A 17,402-nucleotide genomic window follows, 5' to 3' on the forward strand; every position below is an offset into this window, starting at 1 on the left:
GACATCACAAAGAGCCTCACACGCACGCGCTCATACACTATGAAGGAGCTGGACAGGGACCAAACCATTAACCACACTGGAGGAAGCAGGGATCCTAACTAATGGGCCCCACTGGGGTTGGCCTTGTTACATGTGGAAATGTCCCCAATTACTGTAACCAGGCCAGCCATAAACTCTGGTTGGATAGAGTGGTTCAGTCGGCGAAACGTTTGCATGTCTTTTAATCAAATGCTGAGAATGCACAAATACAGACCGGAGACTCATAAATCAGACACAATGTGCCATTAATTTATCGAGACCTAGAAAAGCAACACAAAAGAGTATTCCTCTGTGGTGCTGCTTTATCTCCATGTAATCAATATGATTCACTCACATATAACTATTGATCCGTGAGAATGTACTTGATTAGTCTTTATAACTGGTCAAGGCCAAAGTCAAGATATCAACATGGTGAATGTTCTATACGGTGAACACCTTGACTGGGTAGTTGATAGAGGACTGCTTTTCTCTTGTGAGACCTGAGAAGGTTTCTGTTCTGTATGTTATTCACACCAACCATGCTATACATATGATATAAAACTGAACAGGTTTATCTTGATAGAACCATTAGCATGTGTCCATCCTCATCACTAAACTTCCTGATTAAATAACTTATCTATGAAAACCTGACTATGCAAGAAAGATTTGAGCTTTGCTTTACCAGCAACTGAACTCCTGAAATCCAATTAAATCACACAGATTGATTATTTACTTTCAGAGACATATCCCCACCACCTCTCCAAATGGAATGATGCCTAGATACATCAAATAAGATGGGATTTTCAAGATGGCGAAATGGATTAGCACATCTCCTCATGTGTCTCTCATAAATACTAAGGTCATGAATGAATCTATTTCTTTGGATCCATCAAATGAATGCGGACACTTATCAAGGCGGCCATATTGCCTCTGCTGTGAACGGTGGTAATACTATGCATGTACTATATAGTCAATTTGATGACTGGTTGGAGTATACAGTAGGACACATGGCAGAAAAATACATTAAACATTACTAAACTCATTAACATATCATCACTGGAGGCATTCACTACAATCTTGAGTTCATGCTTATTATACAATATGGGTGGAATGGAGACAGAGGAACCACAAAATGTCATATTGCTTATACATGTATCCTAATCATGAATGCATTCATGTTTTACAGCTTAATGTCATCACACTGAGCAATCTCTAGTCTAGACTATTTGTTTGAGTAGACAATTTACACACAGCACTGACACACACTAACCCCACCAGAAATGCCACTCGAGGTCTTTTCACAGCCCCCAGGTCCAGAACAAATTCAAGGAATACAGAGCCACGAATGCATGGAACTGCCTTCCATCTTATATAGCGCAAGTGAACAGCTAACCTGGTTTATAAAAAACAAATAAAGCAACACCTCATGGAACAATGCTTCTCCCCCATGTGACCTACTTGTTGTGTGTATGTACGGACATGTACACTATATATACAAAAGTATGTGGACACACCTTCAAATGAGTGAATTTGGCTATTTCAGCCACACCCGCTGCTGACAGGTATATAAAATTGAACACACAGCCATGAAATCTTCAAAGACAAACATTGGCAGTAGAATGGCTTTACTGAAGACCTCTAACTTTCAACGTGGCACCTTTCTAACAAGTCAGTTTGCACAGAGCTCTGACCTCAACCCAATTCACCTTTGGGATGAATTGGAACGCCGACTGCGTGCCAGGCCTAATCGCCCAACATCAGTGCTGGATCTTACTAATGCTCTTGCGGCTGAATGGAAGCAAGTCTCCACAGCAAGGGACAGAAGAGCTTATAATCACCCATGTTTTTTTATAGATATTTACCTACATCCTTTGCTAAAATGCTGTGGCCACTCAACACAGGGCAGAGCACACCTTTCATATTAGCATGCTGAGTATTGCTATACAACACACTATTACTGGTGGCAATTAAATAACCAATACACTATCAGATTTTGGATCTCTTGGAATTGTATTTTTTCCCAGTATGACCAATTTCCCTAAAACAAATAGTTCTGCACTTTGCAACATTGTTTTTTTAAATGAGCCATTCTAGGTAAATGATTTAATCAGTCTAGGTAAATCATTTGATCTAATGGCAAAGAGTAACCAAATACCCAATAGAATGTTCCATTGTTGTTTGATAGTCATTTTCTGTAGAGAGCTTGTGGTTGCATCAGCTGCAAAATGCACCAGGCGCCATGTTGGAAGACCAAAGTCAGCCTGTTGGAAGTTATCCAATCGTCCACATGGCTGGCTGCCTTTTGCTACCACTGGAAACTTCGGAAGATTGCCCATTATTTAGTTATTTTAAGGACACCGAAAACATGAGGAATTGGGAGAACCTATTCAAGAAAGTACATGTTTTGAAAATGATCAAAAATTATTATTAGCTAGCTAGCTTTCTACAGAAACGTAGTGTGCAGGCTAACTCATGAGCTGCTATGTAATGTTCACTAGTTAGATAACTTTTTATAATGTATAGTTAGCTAAGTGAATTAAATATCACCAGCCTGCTAACGTCATATTAGCTGGTTAGCTTCTTGATGTATTTATCGTTCTTGATGTATTTATTTACTCTAAATGCATTTGTAGCTAGGTAGCTAACAGTCACGGAAGAGGGTGAAAGGATTAGCTAGCAGTTCCAGCTGTCAGAGAAGGGAGACAAGGCTACTCTGTATAGTGCAGGTAACTATGGGTAGACATTATGAAGATATTCTCCAGTTCCATTCCCTAGTGAGAAACTGAAGACAGAGCTATATAACTAGCAACATAACATTCAGTACTGTCTTATTTGAGTATAATTATATGTTAGCACATTTGGTGAACAAAAATACAGTTTAAAAGTCACACAAAAATGTATAAACCTATTAAAACTGGAGCAGGCCAACCCTGCTGGGTGTGCATGCTTCTGTTCCAGCCCAGCATGAACACACCTGATTCAATGTATCAAACCTTATTAGTTAATAATCAAGTGTACTATTTCTGGGCTGGAACAGAAGTCTGTTTTCAAGGTATGGTATTGACTTTTTTTTGTTCACCTAAAAAACAGCCTACATGTTACGAGCCTACGAGTTAGTGCTTCGACACAATCCTGTCTCAGCACTCTCCAGACAATTCCTTCGACCTCATGGCTTTGATCTGACATACTCTGTCAACCTTATATAGACAGGTGCGTGCCTTTCCAAATCATGTCCAATCAATTGAATTTACCACAGGTGGACTCCAATCAAGTTGTAGAAACAACTCAAGGATGATCAATGGAAACAGGATGCACCTGAGCTCAATTTTCATTCACATAGCAAAGGGTACTTACATTAATAAGGTATTTATTATATAAATGTTTTAATACATTTGCCAAAATGTCTAAAAACCTGTTTCGTCATTATGAGGTATTGTGTGTAGATTGATGAGATTGAAAAAATATTTGTAGATTGAAAAAATATTTCATACATTTTAGAATAAGGCTGTAACATAACAAAATGTTAAAAAGTCAAGGGTTCTGAATACTTCCCGAATGCATTGTAGCTAATTCAACTCAGAGGGCCTGATGATTAGTTGATAAGTTGAATCAGGTGTGTTTGTCCAGGACTAGAATAAAATGTACTGTTGGAGGTACTCGAGGACTGGTGTTGGGAACCATTGGCCTACAGTATGATGGCATTAGCCTTATGGGCATTTGCAATGCAGCCCTTGCCATTGTGCATCTGAAGCAGAGAAGCTTAACTCACACATGGTTTACATATTGTTCAGCTATATGTTCTCAATTTAAAAATGATACCAGTTGACAATGTATATGAGGCTAATCATTACACTGGATTTTGTACATGCCTTGTGCTGACATTAAATTATTTAGTTAAAATCCAACCGTTGTAATCTAGGTGGTGAAATGTCTGGAAGGAGATGATGGGATCCTTAGCTTAAAACATACAACTACTACTATCAATTTCAATGCCAGATACTTTTCTCGTAGAAGGTCTGAGTGGCACTGAGAGGTGCTACAGTGTTAATGAAGACTACCACAACAATTACATTGTCTATGCTAAATGTGTATAAATTGTAAAATAAATCAAATAGTTGGGCTATAATAAACACTTTCTATTCAATGGGGCTAGGTAAAGCAGAGAGAACAATACTTTAATTTCACCCATACAAAAATGTAGTGTTTTATTAAGGTACAGAATGTTTACAATGTCATGAACAATAGTCTTTAACACTTTTCAAAATAAATGTTATACATTCATATGATTTAAGGGGGCACTTCTGTCTTGGCGACAAGGTGAAGGTGCTCTCTACTCAAATGGCACAACAGAATAATTCAGCTAGTCCAAAGTACAACATAAGACAACCATCTCGTATAACTGAGGGATGTCTCCTTTCATAGCTGGGAAAGGACGAAGTAGAAGCAGAAACTGTTGCTGCTGCAGCATTGCTCATCTTTACAGTGGGAATCCAGTCGACATGGGTGTCTTGATAGGGGTCAGCTGGTGAACCTACAGTACATAAACAAATGAGAAGCACTCCTGATGTTAGCATATCACTTCTTCAGGTCAGCTATACCATCAGGGGACTTAAGTGTATGGTTGTGTTTAATTCATTCAGGTGTTTTAGTTTCATATAAAGATTACATCAATTGTTGGGCTGGAGCAACCAATAGTCAACAAGGCAGGTTGTCCTATGTCCAGTTTAATACATTTTTTAAAATGTGTTTGTTATATGATATTTTTAATTTTTAAAAATTCAATTTGCATCTCCCCTTTTCATGGTCATGGCCAGAATGGATACAGCTTTTGTCAAATTCATGTAATATTTTACATTCCGTAGCAGATTAGGAGAATTTATGCAGCATGTTAGGAAAAGGGTTAGGGTTTACTAAAATGTATTTAAAAAAAAACTTTTGACCTTAATTTGACAAAAGCTGGTTCCCTTTTAGCCAGGACCCCTTTTCGGCCAAGATTACATGGTTGCATTCAAAACAAGGTCATTTTTATTGATCTGTTGTCAGTGTCAGTAGAGTAGGCCTAGGCTACTATCGTACTAAAAAATATTCTGCTAATGTCTCCAGTCCATATAAAGTGAGGTAGAATTGCATGAAATGTTTATTAAAGGCTACATTTCACCTGTGCAAATGAAAGAAACATCGCTGATGTAGCCCATAAGCCTATGCCACTATGCACTAAATTATTACTATCCAGTCTACTCATCACATTAGGAATAGTACGCTTACATTCATCTGCAAATGTGTGTCATGCATGCTCCCGCCATTCCCCCTGGCCCTCGAGGAGGCCAGGCTCCCCAGCATTGCGCATTCCTGCCATCATCATTACACACCCCTGCCTTCCCCAGTCACGCGCATCAGCAATTATTGGACTCACCTGGACTCAATCACCTCTATATTACCTCCCCTATATCTGTCTGGTTCCCCGCTCTGTTCCCTGCTTCTGCATGAATGTTCATATGTCCTTGTATACCCGTGTGCTGACGCTGTTTCTGTCCTGTTACCTGTCTGTTCCTATTAAATGTTTGACTCCCTGTACCTGCTTCTCTTCCCCGGCATCAGTCTTTACAATGTGATGATAGATGCATGCAATCCATTGTTATAAAGGTGTATTTTTATGGTGAAAAAATACCTTCCCCAAAACTTGAAAATCACGCGACACATACTAATATCTAGACTACAGGCTATCTAGCTAGCTAATTTTGGCAAATGTACTGTATACAGTGTTAACATCTGATTAACATAACAGCTAAACTAAACTCGAAATTGATCAGATTTGACTTACCAGTAATGAAATAATCGTAGCAGACCCTGTACTGACAGCTGTCTGGGTTCAGGTCTTGACTGGCAAAAAGGTTTCTTAACTTTTCTGACAGTTCTTGAGTCTTATCTCATTGTTATCACCAATGGTCAGTGTGGCGATTTTAGCATGTAAATCTTGGTGGGGCAAAAAAAGAAAAAGTGGGATGCATGCCAGCAAAGCCATATACAACACAACACTAAACAATACATTAATTGCACTATAATGGTGACAAACAGTGCCCAGAAACTGTTAGAGCCTATATAAAGCTGTCCCAGCAGCAGAGTCCCAACAGCAATCCCAACACCTTACCACTGCTACACCTGGTTATCAGCGGAGCCTAGTCTGGCAGTGAAACAGTTAATTCAGCCTCTTTTACTGCCATTTAAAAAACTTAGCTGATATGGCTGACTTTCTTACACAAATGTGGTTTCTACTGACAATTGAGATGCACAAACTATGGCATAAGAGGACGACAAGGGGATAAGAGGCAATCCATAATTTCGATTAAGACATTAATGAGCGAGAGACCACGGACGTAGTCAATATAACTATTTGTACAGCACTTTTGAAATGTACAGCGACAGAATTCAGAACATGGGTCGTTCTTACAGTCCTTTGCGTACACCAAGCCACAACCGTAGTATAAATAAAAGGGACATTTAAGCAGACAATGGAAGCTCTTACATTTGATGATTACATTTCTCTAAAACAGGTTATAGGCTACATGTGCACCACCAAGTTAGAACAGTAGGTGAAATTAAGAAGTGAAAATAGACCAAATTATTAGGGTGAGGCACATTGAACACCATTTGGGTTTTCGCGTGTCCAAAAAGATACATGCCAAATAACACTATTTGACATGTTAAATCAGCTTTTAATTTGACACTTCAAATAACACAATACTATTATAGAATGTTGTGTGTGCTCAATTTGCACGTGCAAGCCAAGCGTCACCACTACTACAGCAGCACTGTCAAAGCTGTACAAAAAAAAGTCTGCAGACAAGCACACACACCGGCCACGAACAATGTGTTTACAATACAGTGTTAGTGAAAATAGACCAAATTATTAGGGTGAGGCACATGGGCTACTAACAGCTTACTACACAACATACACTTAGTATTACTTTCTTAGCTACAGTATACATGTATCCCTTGCATATTACATCATTTATGCAGCAGCATAAAGTTACAAGACATTTTTGGACTCACCTTGTGCTGTGCTCACTTAAACAGGAAGGTGGCACGGTGGTCCTTTGTGGGCAAATTTTGTCATCAAACTTTGTCATCAGTCTGGCATTCTCTGTATTTAGGGTGGAATCTCTGAAAAAAAAACACACAACCACTCCACTGAAAGCAGGCTAGTGGTTGCTTTGAAATGCTTGCTGTTAGCCACTGATTCCTTCCAAACCTCTCATTGTTGAATTTGCGATTTCCAACTTGTTGAAAGGGACCCATAAAGTCAGCTTCCTCCTCTTTCCCCAGTGAACTACACAAAGTGATTTGCCCCACTGAGGAGCTATGAGTCTGAACAGGCTGATCTGGGTAGCGCTATGTATCCAATCCACGGGCAGCAGGGTCGTGTCCTCAGTGCCAGTCCCTGTGGAGACAGAAGAGGTCATCCTTCTGGAAGAATGCTGCTTCTCATTCCAAAAACAAAGGCTGGGATTGTTGAAAGCTGACAGAAAGGGTGGGGCTGGGGGGGGGGCACATGGTGGGACAATGGGATAAATCCTATAAAAATGTAACAGCCCTCCGAATGGGATTTTTGCTTAGGGATGAGGTATTATATAACTATGATGCATAAGTGATACATAACATTCAGGTAATTTATCTGCCTTACAATCAACAGTCACATGGGCAGTCAGACAGACAGTCATTTCTTTTCATTCACTTTCATTTCCTGACGAGACTTGACCTTATGAAAGGGCCACATTCTGAGTGGACATCCTTAAGCCCCTGAATTGCCACCTATTTGACATGGTAAACATAAACCTCTAATATAAGAAGTTGCCCAGATTGTTTAAAAAAAGGCTATATGAGAGGCAGTACAGTGAGACATTTCTATATTGGATTGAGGAACATGTTGAGTGTGGTAGTCAAACAGGAAATTAGCTAAATACTTTTGGCAGGGGGATTAGAATGCAGTTGTTTCTCTGAGGAGTGCATGCAGCAGGTGTTTTGGAAAAGGAGGAAGTGTCTGCAAGCTCCCTGCCCTGTGAAAGACCAGTCGAGATCAAAGCTACTGTATTACAGAGTGAATCAAAGGCTGAATCAGTCTATAGACAGCGTCTGAAAATGGCAATGTGAAATTAAAGAGCACCCAGAATATTGTATTAAATGGTGTATACACTGGACTCAATGGCCTCTTCAGAAAATAAAGCATTTGTTCAAATTCTTCAGAATTTGTCTCAAAAAACAACAGGTGATATTTTTTTATTATTCCTTTGTTTCTGACAGTTGAGAGAGAAATTACTTTTATCTGACAAGGTGAGAGAGACAGCATCAATTTCTTGAAAAGGCATGCATCCCCTCCTCCTTTTTCAAGGAAGATATTGGAAGAAAATTGAACTTTAAGAGCATTTAACTTTAAGGGTCATGATGGGATATGGTGGAAAGTAGCTAAAAAATAAGAGTACATTCACTTGATGACAGAGAGGTGGGTGTCCTTGAAAAACTCCTAAATCTGATTCTGCCTGTTGGTTCCTTTTGAATGACAAGTGTGTCTTATTTCCTCATTCCAAAAGATAATACAATCTTCAACAAATGTTGTCATTTCATTTCATTAAAAAAGGCTTTGTAAACATCAGTGTGCGAGAACAGCTTTGCTTGATTAAAGCTTTATATTCCAACCAGTTTTGGGTTGTAGTTTCACTACATGTAATTCCACTAGTAATTGAACTACATTTTGCAGTATGGTAGTTTAACTAAATTCACAGTGGGATTAACAAGAAGTTGTGCTTTTAAATTATGTATGACACTTGTATTTTCACGATATTTGTATTTTGAATTTCGGGCTCTGTAATTTCACCGGATGTTGTCGTAGGTGTCCAGCTAGCGGTTTATGCGCCAAGTATGGTATGTTACCTTTGTATGATATTTATTAATTTGTGGATGTCCATCATCCATATGATATGTTATGAATTACAATTCATATAACATGTTACTACTCCTCTAACTGGAGTACCGGCTCCTGCTGAATCCATGGTAGTTGTGAAATTCTGTTACAGGTGTGTACTGGAGGCGAAGTCAGGTGCAGGAGAGCAGAGTGTAGTTAACAGGCGCACTTTTTTTCTGGTCCAAACGAAATCACATAAGTACATAAACGTTCCCAAAACACGGAACACAAACAAAATTCTGGCGCGTGACAATACTCACATAACATAAAACAATTTCACACAAAGACATGATGGGGAACAGAGGACTAAATACATGCGGTGTGATTAGGGAATGAAAACCAGGTGTGTATGGAAAAAGACAAAACAACTGGAAACAAGAAAAATGGAGCGGGGATGGAACGTCGCCCGAACAACGAGAGGAGCCGACTTCAGCGGAAAGTCGTGACAGTTACATATTGCAATTCATACAATATGTTACGAATTGCAATTTGTGCAATATGTTACGGATTTTGAAAATGTACAGTATATTGGGCTCCCGGGTGGCGCAGCGTTCTAAGGCATTGCCTAGCAGTGCTAGAGGCATCACTACAGACACCCTGGTTTGACTCCAGACTGTATTAGGAGTCCCATAGAACGGTGCGCACTTGTCCCAGCGTTGTCTGGGTTTGGCTGGGGTAGGCTATCATCGTAAATAGGAGTTTGGTTTTAACTGACTTGACTAGTTAATTAAAGGTAAGCAAATGGCAAATAGCTAGGTGGCTAACATTAGCTAGGGTTAGAGTTATGAGTTAGGTTAAATGGTAAAGGTTAGGGTTAGAGTTAAAGGTTTAGGGGAAGGGTTTGTTAAAATGCTAAGTACCTAAAAGTAGCTGCAAAGTTGCTAAAATCAAATTTGCTTTGTTAAAATCCACAGCTACAATAAATGTATCCTCAGGATATTGGGTTTCCAGTTTGCATAGTCCAGTGAAGTTCTTTGAGTGCCGTCATGGTATCAGCTTGAGGGGGGATATACACGGCTGTAACAATAACCGACGAGAATTCTCGGCATTTGATTATGAGGAATTCTAGGTCAGGTGAACAAAAGGACTTGAATTCCTGTATGTTGTTTCAATTACACCATGAGTCGTTAATCATGAAACATACAAACCCCGCCCTTCTTTTTCCCGGAGAGTTGTTTATTTCTGTCAACGCGACTCACAAAGAATTCTGTAGGCTTTATTGACTCCGACAGCATATCCTGAGAGAGTCATGTTTCGGAAGTTTACATACACCTTAGCCAAATACATTTAAACTCAGTTTTTCAGAATTCCTGACATTTAATCCTTGTACAAATTCCCTGTCTATGGTCAGTTAGGATCACCACTTTATTTTAAGAATGTGAAATGTCAGTATAATAGTAGAGAGTGATTTATTTCAGCTTTCATTGCTTTCATCACATTCCCAGTGGGAAGTTTACATACACTCAATTAGTATTTGGTAGCATTGCCATTTAATTGTTTAACTTGGGTCAAACTTTTTGGGGAGCCTTCCACAAGCTTCCCACAATAAGTTGGGTGAATTTTGGCCCATTCCTCCTGATAGAGCTGGTGTATCTGAGTCAGGTTTGAAGGCCTCCTTGCTCACACACACTTTTTCAGTTCTGCCCACAAATTTTCTATAGGATTGAGGTCAGTGTTTTGTGATGGCCACTCCAATACCTTGACTTTGTTGTCCTTAAGCCCTTTTGCCACAACTTTGGAAGCATGTTTGGGGGTCATTGTCCATTTGGAAGACCCATTTGCGACCAAGCTTTAACTTCCTGACTGATGACTTGAGATGTTGCTTCAATATATCCAAATAATTTCCCCCACCCCATGATGCCATCTATTTTGTAAAGTGCACCAGTCCCTCCTGCAGCAAAGTACCCCCATAATGTGATGCTGCCTCCCCCATGCTTCACAATTGGGATGGTGTTCTTCGGCTTGCAAGCCTCCCCCTTTTCCTCCAAACATAACGATTGTCATTATGGCCAAACAGTTCTATTTTTGTTTCATCAGACCAGAGGAAATTTCTCCAAAAAGTATGATTTTTGTCCTCATGTGCAGTTGCAAACCGTAGTCTGGCTGTTTTATGGCAGTTTTGGAGCAGTACCTTCTTCCTTGCTGTGCAGGGAAGGACTCGATGTCGATATAGGACTTGTTTTACTGTGGCTATAGATACTTTTGTACCTGTTTCCTCTAGCATCTTCACAAGGTCCTTTGCTGTTGTTCTAGGATTGATTTGCACCGCTTACACCAAAGTACGTTCCTCTCTAGGAGACAGAACACGTCTCCTTCCTGAGAGGTATGACGGCTGTGTGGTCCCATGGTGTTTATACTTGCGTACTATTGTTTGTACAGATGAACGTGGTACCTTCAGGCATTTGGAAATTGCTCCCAAGCATGAACCAGACTTGTGGAAGTCTACAAAAAAATTTTTTCTGAGGTCTTGGTTGATTTCTTATGATTTTCCCATGATGTCAAGCAAAGAGGCACTGAGTTTGAAGGTAAGGCCTTGAAATACATCAGAAGCTTCTAAAGCCATTACATAATTTTCAGGAATTTTCCAAGCTGGTTTTAGGCACAGTCAATTTAGTGTATGTAAACTTCTGACCTGCTGGAATTGTGATACAGTGAAATCTAAGTTAAATATTCTGTCTGTAAACAATTGTTGGAAAAATTACTTGTGTCATGCACAATGTAGATCCTAACTGACTTGCCAAAAGTATAGTTTGTTATCAATAAATTTGTGGAGTGGTTGAAAAACAAGTTTTAATGACTCCAACCTAAGTGTTTGTAAACTTCCGACCTCAACTGTATATTTAACACACACACACACACACACACACACACACACACACACACACACACACACACACACACACACACACACACACACACACACACACACACACACACACACACACACACACACACACACACACACACACACACACACACACACACACACACACACACACACACACACACACATTCGGAAAGCATTCAGACCCCTTCCCCTTTTCCACATTTTGTTATATTACAGCCTTATTATAAATGTATTAAATAAAAATCATCAATCTACACACAATACCCCATAATAACAAAGCAAAAACAGGTTTGCTTTGTCATTATTTACATACATTTTCAGACCCTTTACTATGAGACCTGAAATTGAGCTCAGGTGCATCCTGTTTCCATTGATCATCCTTAGAAAATTAAATTGATTGGACATGATTTGGAAAGGCACACACCTGTCTACATAAGGTCCCACAGTTGACAATGCATGTCAGAGCAAAAACCAAGCCATGAGGTCAAAGGAATTGTCCATAGATCTTCAGAGACAGGATTGTGTCAAAAAGGTCCCCAAGAACACAGTGCCCCCATCATTCTTAAATGAAATAAGTTTGGAAACACCAAGACTCTTCCTACAGCTGTCTGCCCAGCCAAACTGAGCAATCGGGGTAGAAGGGCCTTCTTCAGGGAGGTGAATCAGGCCTTTATGGTAGAGTGGCCAGATAGAAGCCACTCCTCAGTAAAAGGCACATGACAGCCTGCTTGGAGTTTGCCAAAAGGCACCTAAAGGACAGTCAGACCATGAGAAACAAGATTCTCTGGTCGAATGAAACCAAGATTGAACTTGTTTGCCTGAAATCCAAGCATCAGAACAGCTTATATATAGAAAATATCCACACACTGAGACACACTGTTCTTTATCTGGCTTTGGCACACTGGCAATGGTGTTTGGCATGATGGGCTGTGGAAGTTCAGACTCTTTGTGCTTGTAGTGGCATGGTCTTGTCCTGTCTGCGGTGTACGCACAGCTGGATAAGACTCTGCCGGAAGTGATGTAGGGCTCGTTGACCTTACCCTCTTAACTACCAACTGTTTGGACCTCTTGCAGTACCTTGGCTGGTATTGCCGTCTCCTGGAATGACATGTTTACAGTGCTACCATTTGACACTTTTGTGGAAGGGACGTAGGGCAGCATACCTTTGTATTGTTTAGAGACAATATTGGGAACTGCTTTTGAGAGGAAAGATAAGTCAATGTGAATGGGCTGGGGGGCTGCAGAAAGTGTGAAAAGTCCAAGGGCAGTTCAAATCAATTTTTATTGGTCACATACACATGGTTACCCATTCCTCCATGCAGATCTCCTCTAGAGCAGTGATGTTTTGGGGCTGTTGCTGGGCAACACGGACTTTCAACTCCCTCCAAAGATTTTCTATGAGGTTGAGATCTGGAGACTGGCTAGGCCACTCCAGGACCTTGAAATGCTTCTTATGAAGCCACTCCTTCGTTGCCCGTGCGGTGTTTTTGGGATCATTGTCATGCTGAAAGACCCAGCCACGTTTATTCTTCAATGCCCTTGCTGATGGTAGGCTTTGTAGACAAGATGCAGTAGATGGTATAGAGTACAGTACATAGGAGATGAGTAATGTAGGGTATGTAATCATTATATAAAGTGGCATTGTTTAAAGTGACTTGTGATTCAAGTATTACATCCAATTAATAAATTAACTAGAGATTTGAGTCAGTATGTTGGCAGCAGCCACTCTGTTTGTGATGGCTGTTTAACAGTCTGATGGCCTTGAGATAGAAGCTGTTTTTCAGTCTCTCGGTCGCAGCTTTGATGCACCTGTACTGACATAACCTTCTCGATGATAGTGGGTGAACAGGCAGTGACATTGGGTGATGTATGTGTCCTGGAGGGCAGGTAGCTTGCCCCCAGGTGAAGCGTTGTGCAGACCGCACTACCCTCTGGAGAGCCATACGATTGTGTAGTCATGGTTAGAGGTTGAAGAGGCGTGGTTGTGCCTTCTACACCACTCTGTCTGGGTGGGTGGACCATTTTAATTTTTCCTTGATATGTACACTGAGGAACTTAAAAAATTCCATGTTCTCCACTACTGTCCCATTGATGTGGATAGGGCGGTGCTCCCTCTGCTGTTTCCTGAAGTGCACGATCATCTCCTTTTTTTTGTTGACGTTGAGTGTGAGGTTATTTTCCTGACACCACACTCCAGGTAGAACCCTTTTGGGTTCCACGTAGAACCCTTTTCACAGAAGGTTCTACCTGGACCCAAAAAGGGTTCTCCTATGGGGACAGTCAAAGAACCCTTTTGGAACCTTTTTTTCTAAGAGTGCAGGGTCTTGACCTGACTGAAGTTCGGAGTTGTAACCAACTTCAGTGTGCAAATGCTCACCTTCGATGGCCACTGGCATACTGGAGAAGTGTGCTCTTCACGGATGAATCCCGGTTTCAACTATACCTGGCAAATGGCAGACAGTGTGTATAGCGTTGTGTGGGTGAGCGGTTTGCTGATAGTGACGTTGTGAATAGAGTGCCTCATGGTGGTGGTGTTTAAAAAAAATAAAATAGAACCTTTATTTAACTAGGCAAGTCAGTTTTGAACAAATTATTATTTACAACTGATGGCCTACTCCGGCCAAACCCAGACAACGCTGGGCCAATTGTGCGCCACCCTATGGGACTCCCAATCATGGCCGGATGTGATACAGCCTGGATTATGCTTACGGTATGGGCAGGCATAAGCTACGGACAACGAACACAATTTCATTTTATCGATGGACATTTGAATGCACAGAGAAACTGTGACAAAATCCTGAGGCCCATTGTTGTGCCATTCATCCGTCGCCATCACCTCATGTTTCAACATGATAACGTGCGGCTACATGTCGCACATCTGTACACAATTCCTGGAAGGTGAACCTTCATCCCAGTCAGAGGTCCTGGGCGCTCTGGAGCAGGTTTCATCAAGGATCTCTCTGTACTTTGCTCCATTCATCTTTCCTTCGATCCTGACTAGTTTACCAGTTCCTGCCACTGAAAAACATACCCACAGCATGAGGCTGTCACCCCCATGCTTCACTGTAGGGATGGTGCCAGGTTTCCTCCAGACGTTATGCTTGGCATTCAGGCCAAAGCGTTCAATCTTGGTTTTATCAGAACAGAGAATCTTGTTTCTCATGGTCAGCGTCATTTAGGTGCCTTTTGGCAAACTCCAAGCAGGCTGTCAAGTGCCTTTTACTGAGGAGTGAATTCCTTCTGCCCACTCTACCATAAAGTGCTGCAGAGATGGTTGTCCTTCTGGAAGGTACTCACATCTCTACAGAGGAACTCTGGAGCTTTCTCAGAGTGACCATCAGATTCTTGGTCACCTCCTGACCAAGGCCCTTCTCCCCGATAGCTTCGTTTTGCCGGGCAGCCAGCGCTAGGAAGAGTTGGAGACCTTCAATGCTGCAGGCATTCTTTGGTACCCTTCCCAAGACCTGTGTCTCGACACAATCATGTCTCGACGCTCTACGGACAATTCCTTCAACCTCATGGGTTGGTTTTTGCTCTGACATTCATTGAGAACTGTGGGACCTTATATAGACAGCTGTGTGCCTTTCCAAATCATGTCCAATCAATTGAATTTCTACAGGTGGACTCCAATCTAGTTGTAGAAACATCTCAAGGACGATCAATGGAAACAGGATGCACCTGAACTCAATTTTGAGTCTCATAGCAAAAGGTCTGAATACTTATGTAGATAAGGTATTTATGTTTTTTATCTCTAATATATTTGCCCAGATTTCTAAAAACCTATTTTCCCTTTGTCATTATGGGGTACTGTGTGTAGATTGATGAGGGGGAAAAGGCTGTAATGTAACGAATACTTTCCGAATACTGGCAGTATTTGTCAACATATAGGCGTGATCCTGGACAACACCCTGTCGTTCTCAACTAACATCAAGGCGGTGGCCCGTTCCTGTAGGTTCATGCTCTACAACATCCGCAGAGTACGACCCTGCCTCACACAGGAAGCGGCGCAGGTCCTAATCCAGGCACTTGTCATCTCCCGTCTGGATTACTGCAACTCGCTGTTGGCTGGGCTCCCTGCCTGTGCCATTAAACCCCTACAACTCATCCAGAACGCCGCAGCCAGTCTGGTGTTCAACCTTCCCAAGTTCTCTCACGTCACCCCGCTCCTCCGCTCTCTCCACTGGCTTCCAGTTGAAGCTCGCATCCGCTACAAGACCATGGTGCTTGCCTACGGAGCTGTGAGGGGAACGGCACCTCAGTACCTCCAGGCTCTGATCAGGCCCTACACCCAAACAAGGGCACTGTGTTCATCCACCTCTGGCCTGCTCGCCTCCCTACCACTGAGGAAGTACAGTTCCCGCTCAGCCCAGTCAAAACTGTTCGCTGCTCTGGCCCCCCAATGGTGGAACAAACTCCCTCACGACGCCAGGACAGCGGAGTCAATCACCACCTTCCGGAGACACCTGAAACCCCACCTCTTTAAGGAATACCTAGGATAGGATAAGTAATCCTTCTCACCCCCCCCCTTTAAGATTTAGATGCACTATTGTAAAGTGACTGTTCCACTGGATGTCATAAGGTGAATGCACCAATTTGTAAGTCGCTCTGGATAAGAGCGTCTGCTAAATGACTTAAATGTAAATGTAATATAGAGAAAATGGGATGTCCATATAGTCTTATTTCATAATAGCCAATTAGTCCATATCTGGTCATACCATGTCTGTTATCTGGAGGGAATCCAAAAATGATATGTGCATGAAAGAAAAATATGGATTTCATATTTGTCAAATTATTGAGCATGTACTGAAAACTCAGAAATGCAGCAGAAATTGTCCTTATTTTCAGCATATCAAAAAAACATATCAAGATTTGGATATGGACCTGAGCCAAGAGATGCATATCTGGACTCAATATAGCTTCCTATCTTGAAGGTGCTGAGAAAACACAGATATGCTACATATACAGTCAGTATTTGTCAACATGAAGAGAGAAAATAGGATGTCACATGTCTCAGGATATTGAATGAGTCCATTTCCGGCCGTAGAAAATGCTCGTGTGATATTAGTAATCCCAATATCATCTACAGTGCCTTCAGAAAGTATTCACACCCTTTTACTTTTTCCACATTGTGTTGTGTTACAGCCAGAATTTAAAATGGATTACATTGAGATTTTGTGTTACTGATCTACACACATGTGATGTCAAAGTGTAATTTAGTTAAAAAGCTGAAAAGTATTCAACCACCCTGTTATGGCAAGCCTAAATAAGTTCAGGAGTAAAAATATTTCACAAATCACATAATAAGTTGCATGGACTCAGTCTGTGTGCATTAATAGTGTTAAGCATAATTCTTGAATGACTACCCTGTCTCTGTACCCCACATATACAGTTATCTGTAAGGTCTCTCAATTGAGTAGCGCATTTCAAGCAAAGATTCAACCACAAAGACCAGGAAGGTTTTACAATGCATCGCAAAGATGGGCACCGATTGGTAGGTGTAAAAATAAATAAAAAAGCAGACACTGAATATCCCTTGAGCATGCTGAAGTTATTAATTTGGCTTTGGATGGTGTATCAATA

General features: G+C 41.2%; 1 protein-coding gene across 4 annotated transcripts in view; it reads right to left on the reverse strand.

The window, feature by feature from the left end:
• Positions 1 to 17,402, reverse strand: part of LOC123998626 (galactosylgalactosylxylosylprotein 3-beta-glucuronosyltransferase 1-like) — a 46,736-nt gene that overhangs the window by 25,294 nt on the left and 4,040 nt on the right. For 3 of the 4 annotated variants that reach the window (XM_046303669.1, XM_046303672.1, XM_046303671.1), the window contains exon 2: positions 7,069 to 7,456. The gene's annotated coding sequence lies outside the window, so the exon portion shown is untranslated. The remainder of the gene's footprint in view (positions 1 to 7,068; positions 7,457 to 17,402) is intronic. The other variant, XM_046303670.1, reaches the window with a different exon arrangement.

This window comes from Oncorhynchus gorbuscha, linkage group LG16 (genome assembly GCF_021184085.1).
Source record: "Oncorhynchus gorbuscha isolate QuinsamMale2020 ecotype Even-year linkage group LG16, OgorEven_v1.0, whole genome shotgun sequence".
In the NCBI taxonomy this organism is placed as follows: Eukaryota; Metazoa; Chordata; class Actinopteri; order Salmoniformes; family Salmonidae; genus Oncorhynchus; species Oncorhynchus gorbuscha.